Source organism: Narcine bancroftii, chromosome 3 (genome assembly GCF_036971445.1).
Source record: "Narcine bancroftii isolate sNarBan1 chromosome 3, sNarBan1.hap1, whole genome shotgun sequence".
In the NCBI taxonomy this organism is placed as follows: domain Eukaryota; kingdom Metazoa; phylum Chordata; class Chondrichthyes; order Torpediniformes; family Narcinidae; genus Narcine; species Narcine bancroftii.
This window is the reverse complement of record NC_091471.1, coordinates 135,048,322-135,062,502: the sequence shown is the minus strand read 5'-3', so window position 1 is coordinate 135,062,502 and position 14,181 is coordinate 135,048,322. Positions and strand designations below refer to the sequence as shown.

At 39.8% G+C, this 14,181-nt stretch overlaps 1 protein-coding gene across 5 annotated transcripts in view; it reads right to left on the bottom strand.

Moving 5' to 3' along the window:
- Positions 1-14,181, bottom strand: part of afg2a (AFG2 AAA ATPase homolog A) — a 378,594-nt gene that overhangs the window by 155,466 nt on the left and 208,947 nt on the right. Inside the window, exon 16 of one of the 5 annotated variants that reach the window (XR_011353718.1) lies at positions 13,406-14,181. This exon is cut by the window's right edge and continues 233 nt beyond it. The exons of the other annotated variants lie outside the window; for them this stretch is intronic. The gene's annotated coding sequence lies outside the window, so the exon portion shown is untranslated. Of the gene's footprint in view, positions 1-13,405 lie in introns of those variants that run through there. 5 annotated transcript variants of the gene reach the window in all.

Genomic DNA, 14,181 nt, shown 5'->3' with positions numbered 1-14,181 from the left:
ACATGTACATTTTTGGGAGAAACACCAATATCATAATTTCAATTGGTGCTTAATAGATTTTATCCTACTTGCTACTCCCGGAGATCGAACTTACAAGTGCAACAAGAAAATGTTGGAAAAGAGAAATTATGTAGAAGGAAGGGAATAGAGAAAGCCCATTTTGGAAGCCAGGTCTGTTTTACTGTCAGCATGAAACCCGATCTACCCGTCTCCCTCTTGAAACACCTGAATGCTGATGCTCCAAATGTAAATCGCACTCCCCTCCAGCCACCTGAATAAAAGGAATTAACCTGCCAGTGTTAATCTACACACAGGAAGTTAGATCACTTTCAGAATAAGAAAACATGTAGGTTGACCAAACCAGACACTCCAGCTGGTTGCTTTCAAACACAGGAAAGATGTAAATCTGGATCGAAATGTGATATCTCAAAGTGTACCATTCATTCACTCTAATCCATGTAACATTGTGCAATCAGAAGGAAATGGAGGTGAAGGGCAAACTGTCATGTTTTCTTGGTCAATAAAAATTTAAAATGAAAACACAGCTTTTCAAATGTCAAATGCACTCATCTTATTTTTCCTTGAAACATTCATGTAAATCATCACACTCATAGGGTAATTTAAAAATCTATTGCAGCATGTCTTGCCATATAACCAAATTCTTTGGCTTGGCTTCGCGGACGAAGATTTATGGAGGGGGTAAAAAGTCCACGTCAGCTGCAGGCTCGTTTGTGGCTGACAAGTCCGATGCGGGACAGGCAGACACGGTTGCAGCGGCTGCAGGGGAAAATTGGTTGGTTGGGGTTGGGTGTTGGGTTTTTCCTCCTTTGCCTTTTGTCAGTGAGGTGGGCTCTGCGGTCTTCTTCAAAGGAGGTTGCTGCCCGCCGAACTGTGAGGCGCCAAGATGCACGGTTTGAGGCGGTATCAGCCCACTGGCGGTGGTCAATGTGGCAGGCACCAAGAGATTTCTTTAGGCAGTCCTTGTACCTTTTCTTTGGTGCACCTCTGTCACGGTGGCCAGTGGAGAGCTCGGCATATAACACGATCTTGGGAAGGCGATGGTCCTCCATTCTGGAGACGTGACCTACCCAGCGCAGCTGGATCTTCAGCAGTACCATATAACAATTACAGTACTGAAACAGGCCATATCGGCCCTTCTAGTCCGCACTAATTTAAGTGAACTCCACAAATCCCACAGAATGTGGGAATAATCCCACTGCCTCTATTTTAGAGTAACAGAAACATACCAGTTTAACGACAAAGTATTCCATTTTCTTCTTTTTAAAATAGCTCAGTGCATGAGCATCAACCTCTTGAAACCTCCAGCATTACCAGGAGATGGAAGTCCACAGTGCCTTATTAACACTTATATTTCAGGGAAAAAAAAGTGGTTTATTCTGCAATACTATTTAGAAATAAGATGATGCAAGTTCACAAAGAAGCCCATTTGGAGGCTGTGGACTTACTAGGATGAGAACAAGATTAAAGACTGTGCAGGTGGAATTCTATTTGGTCAATAACATACTCTAGGAACAAACTTTATTTTCAAGGCAGCAATATCAGAAGTATTAAGTATAAAGTATAAAGAAACTAAAGGTTTGATAATATTCACCCACCTAAAAGCGAAACATTTTAGATGTAAAATTGGCAAGTCTAACTTACCATATTTGATGGCATATAAGGCCCACACCCCCCCTCCCCCACTGCCATTTTAGCAGAGAATATTAAGAATTTTTTAGTGTATTTAAGAGTAAACATTTAATGTAATTGAAATATGTAGCTACAGTATAGCAGAAATAAAACCTGGGGTGAAGGGGGTGGTGGGACCAGCATGGGGATCAATAGTGGGCCACTGGGAGAGTCTCTCCACAGCTTGCCATCAGCTCTCACTTCAATCCCACTGCCCCATTCCCCCCCCTCCCAACAGCCCATCACCAGCCCCAACAATAGATGGCTGTGATGCTAGTGATCCACGCAGAAACTGCGATCATGGTCAGCCTAATTTAAACTTCGCATACAAGACCAGGGAGATATTTTTGAGCCTTTTTTTAAAATCTTGTACGCCATCAAATACAGAAAATCTTTCTTTATACCTGACTGAAAATGAAAATGAAAATCATTCAGGGTCACAAAACTAAAATAATTGTTTTCATGACAATAAAACAATCCTGTAAAATTAATGGCATTTCTGCCCAAGCATTTATTCCATCTCTGTTGTAAATCTACCAAGAGTTTAAGTCTCCTCCCGTAACCATTTGCATTTTTTACATAGGGTGTGTCCTAATATTGTATGTTGAGTGCTGCAATTAAAAATAGACATACAGTATGGCAGAAACAAGCTGTTCTGGCCCACAAGCCTGTGCTGTCCAAATACCCCAATTAACCTGGAACTCCTACCCCCATAAGTTTTTAAAGGTGGGAGGAAATCGGAGCACGTGGAGACTCTTCAGCCCATCTTGTCCATGCCAAACTATTATTCTGCCTTGACCCACTGACATGCACCCAGTCCATAGCCCTCTTATCCATGTACCTGTGCAAATTTTTCTTATATGTTAAAATTGAGCCCTCGTTAACCACTTCAGCTGGCAGCTTGTTCTGCACTCCCACCACTCTCTGTGTGAAGAAATTCCCCCTAATGTTCCCCTAAACTTCTCCCCTTTCACCCTTAACCCACGTCCTCTGGTTTGTATCAGTGGAAAAAGTCTACATGGATTTACACTATCAATACCTATTATAATTTTGTATAACTCAATCAAATCTCCATTCTTCTATGCTCTGGGGAATAAAGTCTAAGCCTGTTTAACCTATCTCTAACTCAGTTCCTCAAGTCCTGGCAACATCATTAAAAATATTCTCTGCACTCTTTCAATCTTGTTCGTATATCTCCTATAGCTATACAATACTTCAAATTTGGATTTACCATGTCTTATACAACTTTACCATAACGTTCCAACTCCTATACTCAATACTTTGATTTGTGAAGGACAATATCCCAAAACAACCCCATCAACATGTGAAGTCACTTTCAGGGAATTACATCTTGTATCTGTATTCCCAGATCCCTCTGTTCGACCATACTCCATTGTGCCCTAGTATTTACCATATATGTCCTAACTTGGTTTATCCTTCCACAAATCAGTACCCCACACTTGTCTGCATTAAATTCCATCTCCCATATTGCAGTACATTTTTCCAACTAATCCACCTGAAAGATTTGTTCACTCCATCTCCAATTTTTGAGTCACCTGCAATTATTGAACCAATTTATCATGTTATTATCTAGATCAGTAGTTTTGAAACTTCCCCCCCTCAAACTCATACTCCACCTTAAGCAATCCTTTTGCCATAAGTGCTCTGTGATTAACAAAGGATTGCTTAAGGTGGTATGTGAGTGGAAAGAAAAAGGTTTGAAAACTACTGTTTTAATCATTCCTAATTGATTTGTTATGTGCATAGTTTTATAACTCCAAAGGAAATGGGCCATTAACAATTTTTTTCAAGGAAAATATTTCAGCAACAATTGGGTCTAGAATAGTGGTTCTCAACCATCCCTTCCCACTCACATACCACCTTAAGCAATCCCATACCAATCACAGAGCTCTTATGCGATAGGGATTACTTTAGGTGAAATGTGAGTTTGGGGGGGCAGTTTGAAGACCACTGCTCTAGATCATTCTTTTTTCTTTGGCTTGGCTTCGCGGACGAAGATTTATGGAGGGGGTAAAAAGTCCACGTCAGCTGCAGGCTCGTTTGTGGCTGACCAGTCCGATGCGGGACAGGCAGACACGATTGCAGCGGTTGCAAGGGAAAATTGGTTGGTTGGGGTTGGGTGTTGGGTTTTTCCTCCTTTGCCTTTTGTCAGTGAGGTGGGCTCTGCGGTCTTCTTCAAAGGAGGCTGCTGCCCGCCAAACTGTGAGGCGCCAAGATGCACGGTTTGAGGCGTTATCAGCCCACTGGCGGTGGTCAATGTGGCAGGCACCAAGAGATTTCTTTAGGCAGTCCTTGTACCTTTTCTTTGGTGCACCTCTGTCACGGTGGCCAGTGGAGAGCTCGCCATATAATACGATCTTGGGAAGGCGATGGTCCTCCATTCTGGAGACGTGACCCATCCAGCGCAGCTGGATCTTCAGCAGCGTGGACTCGATGCTGTCGACCTCTGCCATCTCGAGTACCTCGACGTTAGGGGTGTGAGCGCTCCAATGGATGTTGAGGATGGAGCGGAGACAACGCTGGTGGAAGCGTTCTAGGAGCCGTAGGTGGTGCCGGTAGAGGACCCATGATTCGGAGCCGAACAGGAGTGTGGGTATGACAACGGCTCTGTATACGCTTATCTTTGTGAGGTTTTTCAGTTGGTTGTTTTTCCAGACTCTTTTGTGTAGTCTTCCAAAGGCGCTATTTGCCTTGGCGAGTCTGTTGTCTATCTCATTGTCGATCCTTGCATCTGATGAAATGGTGCAGCCGAGATAGGTAAACTGGTTGACCGTTTTGAGTTTTGTGTGCCCGATGGAGATGTGGGGGGGCTGGTAGTCATGGTGGGGAGCTGGCTGATGGAGGACCTCAGTTTTCTTCAGGCTGACTTCCAGGCCAAACATTTTGGCAGTTTCCGCAAAGCAGGACGTCAAGCGCTGAAGAGCTGGCTCTGAATGGGCAACTAAAGCGGCATCATCTGCAAAGAGTAGTTCACGGACAAGTTTCTCTTGTGTCTTGGTGTGAGCTTGCAGGCGCCTCAGATTGAAGAGACTGCCATCCGTGCGGTACCGGATGTAAACAGCGTCTTCATTGTTGGGGTCTTTCATGGCTTGGTTCAGCATCATGCTGAAGAAGATAGAAAAGAGGGTTGGTGCGAGAACACAGCCTTGCTTCACGCCATTGTTAATGGAGAAGGGTTCAGAGAGCTCATTGCTGTATCTGACCCGACCTTGTTGGTTTTCGTGCAGTTGGATAATCATGTTGAGGAACTTTGGGGGACATCCGATGCGCTCTAGTATTTGCCAAAGCCCTTTCCTGCTCACGGTGTCGAAGGCTTTGGTGAGGTCAACAAAGGTGATGTAGAGTCCTTTGTTTTGTTCTCTACACTTTTCTTGGAGCTGTCTGAGGGCAAAGACCATGTCAGTGGTTCCTCTGTTAGCGCGAAAGCCGCACTGTGATTCTGGGAGAATATTCTCAGCGACACTAGGTATTATTCTATTTAGTAGAATCCTAGCGAAGATTTTGCCTGCAATGGAGAGCAACGTGATTCCCCTGTAGTTTGAGCAGTCTGATTTCTCGCCTTTGTTTTTGTACAGGGTGATGATGGTGGCATCACGAAGATCCTGAGGCAGTTTACCTTGGTCCCAACAAAGCTTGAAAAACTCATGCAGTTTGGCATGCAGAGTTTTGCCGCCAGCCTTCCAGACTTCTGGGGGGATTCCATCCATACCTGCTGCTTTGCCACTTTTCAGTTGTTCGATTGCCTTATATGTCTCATCCAGGGTGGGAACCTCATCCAGCTCTAGCCTTAGGGGCTGTTGAGGGAGCTGGAGCAGGGCGGAATCTTGGACTGAGCGGTTGGTACTGAAAAGAGATTGGAAGTGTTCTGACCATCGGTTGAGGATGGAGATCTTGTCGCTGAGGAGGACTTTGCCGTCTGAGCTGCGCAGCGGGCTTTGGACTTGGGAAGATAAACAACAATCGATGAAGCTTCGATCTCTGAGACACATTACCAATCACAGGCCTCCAGTCAGAGAGAATATTCTCTACCACTCTTTAGCTTCTTCCAAAAATCCAATGTCGAATTCAGTTTATTATTTCACCTTGAATAATGAGCAACTGAACTTTCCTGATTAACCGCCCATGTTGAACCCTGTCAAAAGTGTTTTGTACTAAAATACATGTAAAAAACATTCACAGCCTTTCCTTCATCAATTTTCTTGGTAACCTCCTTTTATTTATTTTTTTTTAATTTATTTTTCACACCATAAACCACATTAACCATGATACATACTTTTTCCTTTTCAAATATATACAGTGCCATTTTCTCCCCCACCCTCCCTCCTCCCATCCCACCCTCCCTACCTCCCCCTCCCGTCCATTTAAAGTACAAAATCTAGGATACATTAAACCAGTCAAACAATGTTGTCATTCAATAAAAATAAACAAGAAATTCCACTGAGTCAATTCTTTTCATTTCCTTCTCCTTTCGTTAATTTAGGTAGTGAATGTCCCCGGTAGGTTTTCGCTATTGTGTTTCATGTAAGGCTCCCATATTTGTTCAAATATTTCAATATTATTTCTTAAACTATATGTTATTTTTTTCTAATGGAATACATATATTCATTTCTACATACCATTGTTGTATTTTCAAATTATCTTCCGATTTCCAGGTTGACATAATACGTTTTTTTGCTACGGCTAGAGCTATCTTAACAAATCTTTTTTGTGCATCATCCAAATCAATTCCAAATTCTTTGTTTTTTATTTTACTTAGGAGGAAGATCTCTGGATTCTTTGGTATATTGTTTTCTGTAATTTTATTTAATATTTGATTTAGATCTTCCCAAAATTTTTCTACTTTCTCACATGTCCAGATTACATGAATTGTTGTTCCCATTTCTTTTTTACATTGAAAACATCTATCAGATACTGTTGGGTCCCATTTATTTAACTTTTGAGGTGTAATGTATAGCCTGTGTATCCAGTTATATTGTATCATACGTAACCTCATATTTATTGTATTTCTCATCGTTCCAGAACATAACTTCTCCCTCTTGTTCCCATTTTTGTTTAGTTTTACCATTTGTTTCCTCATTCTCCTTTTCTTGCAGTTTAATATACATATTTGTTATAAATCTTTTGATTAACATTGTATCTGTAATCACATATTCAACGTTACTTCCCTCTGGTAAACTCAGACTGCTTCCTAATTTGTCCTTCAAGTAGGATCTCAATTGGTAATATGCCAGCACTGTATCTTGAGTTATATTGTATTTATCTTTCATTTGTTCAAAGGATAATAATCTATTTCCTGAAAAACAATTTTCTATTCTTTTGATCCCTTTTTTCTCCCATTCTCTAAAGGAAAGGTTATCTATTGTAAAAGGGAGTAACTTATTTTGCGTCAATATTAGTTTTGGTAATTGATAATTTGTTTTATTTCTTTCTACATGAACCTTCTTCCAAATATTGAGTAGATGATGTAATACTGGAGAACTTCTATGTTGTACCAATTTTTCATCCCATTTATATAATATGTGTTCAGGTATCTTTTCCCCTATTTTATCTAATTCTAATCTAGTCCAATCTGGCTTTTCCCTTGTTTGATAAAAATCTGATAGGTATCTTAATTGTGCGGCTCTATAATAATTTTTAAAGTTTGGCAGTTGTAAGCCTCCTTGTTTATACCATTCTGTTAATTTATCTAGTGCTATCCTCGGTTTCCCCCCTTTCTATAAAAATTTCCTTATTATTTTCTTTAACTCCTTGAAGAATTTCTCTGTCAAGTGTATTGGCAATGCCTGAAATAGGTATAATATCCTTGGAAAAATGTTCATTTTAATACAGTTTATCCTTCTTATTAGTGTTAGTGGTAAATCTTTCCAATGCTCTAAATCGTCCTGTAATTTTTTCATTAGTGGATAATAATTGAGTTTATATAGTTGGCCGAGATTTTTATTTATTTGTATACCTAGGTATCTTATTGCTTGCATTTGCCATCTGAATGGTGATTCCTTCTTAAATTTTGAGAAATCCGCATTATTCATAGGCATTGCTTCACTTTTATTTACGTTAATCTTGTAACCCGACACTTCTCCATATTCCTTCAATTTCTTATATAATTCTTTTATTGATAGTTCTGGTTCTGTTAAGTATACTATAACATCATCCGCAAATAAACTGATTTTATATTCCTTGTCTTTTATTTTTATTCCTTTTATATTATTATCTGTTCTTATCAATTCTACTAGTGGTTCTATAGCTAACGCGAACAATAAATTTCTTGGTAACCTCCTTGAAAAACTATATATGATTAGTTAAACACGACCGTCCCACGCACATAGTCAGATTGACTATCCCTTGTCAGTCCCTGAGTATCCAAATAAATTTTAAATTTAAACATATAGCATGGTAATAGGCCATTTCGGCCCATGAGCCTGTGTTGCTTAATTGCAACCAATTAACCTACAATCTCTGGAACATTTCAAATGGGGGAGGAAACCGGAGTGCCCAGTGAAAACCCACACAGACATGAGGAGAACATACAAACTCCTTACAGACAGAGCAGGATTTTAACCTCAGTCCCAATCACTAGCGCTGTGAAAGTGTTGCGCTAACCGCTACACCAACTTTTCCACCCCAATACTTGTACATCCAATCTCTTAGAACACCTTCCAATAACTTAAGGCTCACTGGACAATAATTTCCTGTGTTATTTTTAGAGCCTTTTTTAAACAATAGGACATGAGCAACCCTCCAATCTTCTGCCACTTCACCCATGGCTAAGGAATTTTAAATAGCCTCCATGAAGGTCCAAGGGTCTACCTTGTCAGGCCTTGGGGATTTTTCCAGTCTTATTTGCATTAAGACATCAAGCACCTCCTCCTCTTTAATCTCTATAGTTCCATCACCTCACTGCTTGTTTGCCTCTTTTCCTCGACTCTGTGCCACTTTCTTAAGTACAGATGCAAAAAAAAACATTAAAGATTTCTCCCAACTCTTCTGGCTCCATATATCGTCCAGCACTCTGATCTTCAAGAGAACCAAATTTGTCCCTTGCTATCCTTTTGCTTTTAACATACCTGTAGAAGCCCTTGAATTTTCCTTCATGTTGTCTGCCAAAACTATCTCCTGTTTTCTTTTCACCCTCCTGATTTCCTCTTCAGTTTTTCCTTCATTTTTATACTCGTTGAGTACCTCATTTGCTTCTTGTTTTCTATACCTGCTGTACACTTCTCTATTCTTCTTAACCAAATCCCCAATATTTTTTGAAAACCTTATGCTTGTCAACTTTGCCTTTAATCTACTCAGAAACATAAACTCTGTACTCTCAAAATTTCACTTTTGAAGGCCTCCCACTTCTGAGCACATTCTTGACAGAAAACAACCTAGGCCAATCCACACTTTCTAGATGTTTTCATATATTACACAGAGCTCTTATGCGATAGGGATTACTTAAGGTGAAATGTGAGTTTGGGGGGCAGTTTGAAGACCACTGCTCTAGATCATTAATATAGAAGATAAACAACAATCGATGAAGCTTCGATCTCTGAGGCACATTACCAATCACAGGCCTCCAGTCAGAGAGAATATTCTCTACCACTTTTTGCCTTTGATCCACTCAGAAACATATAAACTCTGTACTCTCAAAATTTCACTTTTGAAGGCCTCCCACTTCTGAGCACATTCTTGACAGAAAACAACCTAGGCCAATCCACACTTTCTAGATGTTTTCATATATTCTGAAAATTGGTCTTACCCAAATTTAGAATCTCCATCAGAGGATTTTCCTTATCCATAACACTGGACAACAAAGTTTTTGCTTTCTAACCATTTTTGGGAGTATTTTATGGATTTTGGGCTGCTGATCATGAAAATCACCTTAGATTTTTTCCTATATGTACCGTTTTCATTAGATATAAAAAACTTTTGTGATTTCCTGTCATATTTTAAGTCTATTTCAAGCACACAAAATTATGAAGTGGAATATGTCATCGAAAATTCAATTTTCTGCATTCACTCTTGGACTTCTCCTCTGCTGATCTTGGTAACATGGTGAAAGGTTTTACCAGGACATTGAGACTATGGAAAAGTGGTATCAGGGCAATTAGAATCCATCAATGCTGGCTGATTATTGTTGGACACTGATATGAGAGGCATTTGATGCTAAGTTCAAATGAAAATCAGCTGGAAACTTTTTCAGGCCAGTTGAACTAACGCAATGTGATTAAACATGCTAAATTCAAAAAATGATTGTTTTTTTGGAATATTTTATTTATTCAACATATACAAGATCAAGTAATTGACAATAATATTCCATAGTAATATAATAGAATTTTAACAAATATTATGCTGAAACTATATTTCAGAAAAAACTAAAATCTAAGATCTAAATACTAACATTTTTAAAAACTGCCTACTACAAATAAAAACTAAACTCCCTATTAACCCACCCTCCACCTTAAACTAGTCTAATCCCAAAACTAAAATATATATTTCATTATAAAATGATTATAAGTAATTAATTTGGATTGTATCAGTTGACACTCAGAGACCTCAAAGACATCATAAAATTATTATACCTTCAGGGAAAACTTCACTGATCAGAAAAATTTAAAAATATCATTATTTGAAGTTAATTATTTTAGCATAATTGTATCTTGAAACTATTGCATTATACTCACTAGACCCAATGTGTTCCCCCACACATACTTCTGTCACATTTCTTGTCTCGTTCCCTAATATGAAATTCAGTATTGCATTCTCTCTAGTTAGGACCTCTAAATATTCATTTTGAAAACTTTCCTGAACACATTTGACAAACTCTAATCCATCCAGCCATTTCACAGTATGGGATTCAAATAAATGTGTGAAGTTAAAATCACCAACTGCAGGTTCCAATCCATGTATGTTATCTCCTCAACAGTATCCAAAATGATACAAATGTAATTGAGGGGAATGGTTGCAAGAGTACCCTGCACTGACTGCCTTCTCCCTTTCCCTCTCCTCACTGTTACCCAGTAACCTTCCTCTTGCCTCCTCAGTGTGATTGCATCCTCTCTATCACCCCCTCAGATTCCCAAATAACCTGGAATTCATCCAACTCCAGCTCCAATTCCAACCTGTTTTGTAAGGAGCTGGAGTTGGATGCACTTCTCACAGATGAAGTAGCCAGGGACACTGCTAGCTTCCCTGAAGTCCTCTAGTGAAAGGTACTGACTGTTCTCTTTTCATGGATGCTGCTTCATCTCCTGAGTAATTTCATCATTTTCCATAAATTCCTTGGCTCATGCCTGGTTAAATTCATAAAATTTCAAGGAGTCAGCATGGTAGAGGCTGTATGGTATGGATAAATTCCTTAGGATAATGTGGCTCAATCAATAACTCTGGTTCTACCTGAGAATGTGTATTATTGGGATCAAGAAGCTTTTATTAAGCATTCTGGTTATCCTTTTTGGATCTGAAGGTTTGAGTATTTTCAGTAACAAGGTATGCTGTTTTACTGGCTGCATCACTATATTTTACACTTTTTCTTTTAAAATATTGAGGACAGCATGTTTAATGTAGTGGTTAGTGCATCATTATTATACGCTGCTGAAGATCAAACTACGCTGGGTAGGTCACGTCTCCAGAATGGAGGACCATCGCCTTCCCAAGATCATGTTATATGGCGAGCTCTCCATTGTGCACCAAAGAAGAGGTACAAGGACTGCCTAAAGAAAGCTCTTGGTGCCTGCCACATTGACCATCGCCAATGGCTGAATCGCCTCAAACCGTGCATCTTGGCGCCTCACAGTTCGGCAGGCAGCAACCTCCTTTGAAGAAGACCGCAGAGCCCACCTCACTGACAAAAGACAAAGGAGGAAAAACCCAACACCAAACCCCAACCAACCAATTTTCCCCTGCAACCGCTGCAACCGTGTCTGCCTGTCCCGCATCGGACTTGTCAACCACAAACAAGCCTCCAGCTGACGTGGACATTACCCCTCCATAAATCTTCATCCGCGAAGCCAAGCCAAAGAAAACTACGGCACCAGCAACCTGGGTTCAAAAGCGGCACCACCTGGAAGGAGTATGTACATTCTCCCCATGTCTGCGTGGGTTTTCTCTGTGTGCTTGCATTTCCTACCACCCTACAAAAATGTTTGGGGCTTGTAGGCTAATTGGGGTATTTGAGTGGCATGGGCTCGTGGGCCGGAGGGCCTATTTCTGTAATGTATCTCTAAATAATTTTTTTTAAACTGGTCTTTGAAGAGCTCATGCACATTGACAGCTTTTACATCATTTTGGTTTCTTGCATAAGATTAAACATCTTGGGCCTTCTTGGATGCAAGGGTTAGATCTTGCTGTCTAAATCTTCTAGAGTTTGCTGAAGCAGTTTTTTTTAAAGGAAATGGTACACTTTGAATTCTTGCTCAGGAATCATTTAATTGGAATCTGCATCCTTGTTTTTATTAGGAACAACATTAATATTTTATCTATTGTCGGAGGATGATGTTTTTTCCATCTTAACATAGCAAGATCTCCAGTATACCATCATGGGGCAGGTAACATTAGCTTTATTCATGATGGTTCGCTGACAAAATCCAAAGACATAAAATGAGCAGTCAGTAAGAAATTTTCCAACACCTTTGAATATTAATGTTAAAAGCAGAATTAGCAGATTAATTTTCTTCAACTTTGTTAACTTTGCCAGCTTGCATGAAGGTAATGATAAACGTGTGCACATTAAGATTCATGGATTCATACAGCAAATGATCAGGCCTTTGAGCCCGCCAAGTCTATGCTGTCTAGCAACTTCCTATCGGTACTAATTCCATTTACCAGCACTTGGTCTGCAGCCTTTTATTATGCCTTGTCAATTCAAGTTCTCCAGAGATATTTCTTAAATGTTGTGAGAATACCAGCTCTTGCCAATCACTCAGGCAATGAATTTCAGTTTCCCACCATCCCCTGGGTGAAAACGTTCTTCCCTTTATAATTTTTAACCCTTATCCAAAACTTATGTATTCCAGTTATGCACTGAGGTAAAGTTTCCGATCATCTTCCCCATCCATCCCCCTCAAAATTTTGTATACCTCAATCAGGTCTTGCCTCAACCTCCACTGGATATCAAACCAAGTCTATCAGTTCCCAGTGATGATTTTCGGAGCTTTGGCAAACCTTTTTATGCACAAGAAGTGTGGAAGCCTGTAACTAACCATGGTTGTCAGCAGATTCATAAATGGCAATGAGGAAGCGTACAGGAGGGAGATAGATCAGCAAGTTGAGTGGTGTCACATTAACAACCTTGAACTCAACATTAGCGAAACCAAGAAGATGATTGTGCACTTCAGGAGGAAGCCAGTAGAACACAAACGAGTCATCATCGAGAGCTCAGTAGTGAAGAGGGTCAAGAACTTCAAATTCCTGAGTGTCAACATTTTTTTTTAGATATTTTATTTATTAGAAAACAAAGCAATAACCACAATTACATAATTAAAATGTTAACAAATTATCAAAAAACCTTCATGATTACGTAGAAAAAAACCTTAAAAACACTACAAAAAAATCCTAGAGAGAAAGAACCACCCCCAAACACCCCATTCCCCTAACTCTACCCCTCCTTTTAACCAAATTCTACCCCACCTACCCCCTTAAGGAAAAAGGAAACTAAGAAAGAACGAGATAAGGAGAATGACTCAAGTCATTCATTTATTATATGATACGGAGATCAAGCTTGATCTTTAATTTGTTACTCTCTTTCCACTAAATAAATGGTTACCGTTTTATAACTCCTGAAGTATGTACAGCCAGAGGTCATGCAGACCATTTAGCCTTGCGTATGGGCCATAGGTGAATTACAGGGGGATAGCCAGAAATCGTAGCACTGTAACCTAAAATGAACCAATACATTCAATATATTTTACGCATCATCATCTGACACTTTAGTTCAGCAATAAAAAAAATTCCAGTTTTCTCCACAAGATGTTCAGCTGACCAGCCCAATAACTTTCGACCAGGAATACTGAAACTATTGGCTCTTCTGGGCTACTGTCTTTACAAAACATTCCCCACCGCTGAGCTTATACTGACCATTTTTCAGTTGCTGGGTTTATCCATTCACCCTTTTTCTTAGAAGGATTTATTATTGTCCAGTCTTCGAGTAAAGTCAAGTTTATTGTCATCTGATTGCACAAATACAACCTGAAGAAACAATGTTTTCTGGTCCTCAATGAAAAACACCTAGACCCATAACACACATAAAAACAAACAATGCACATGTCGGACAAGCATTCGCATATACAAATAAACAATGTTTTGTGAACCTGAGAGTCTCGAATGGTTAATGTGAACAGTTACTTTGGTCATTCAGCATTCTCACTGAACATGGGAATAAGCTGTTCCTCAGCCTGGTGGTGCTGGCTCTAATACTCCTGCATCTCTTTCCAGACAGGAGCAGCTGAAAGATGCTGTGAGCAGGGTGGAAGGGGTCCTCAGTGATTTTGC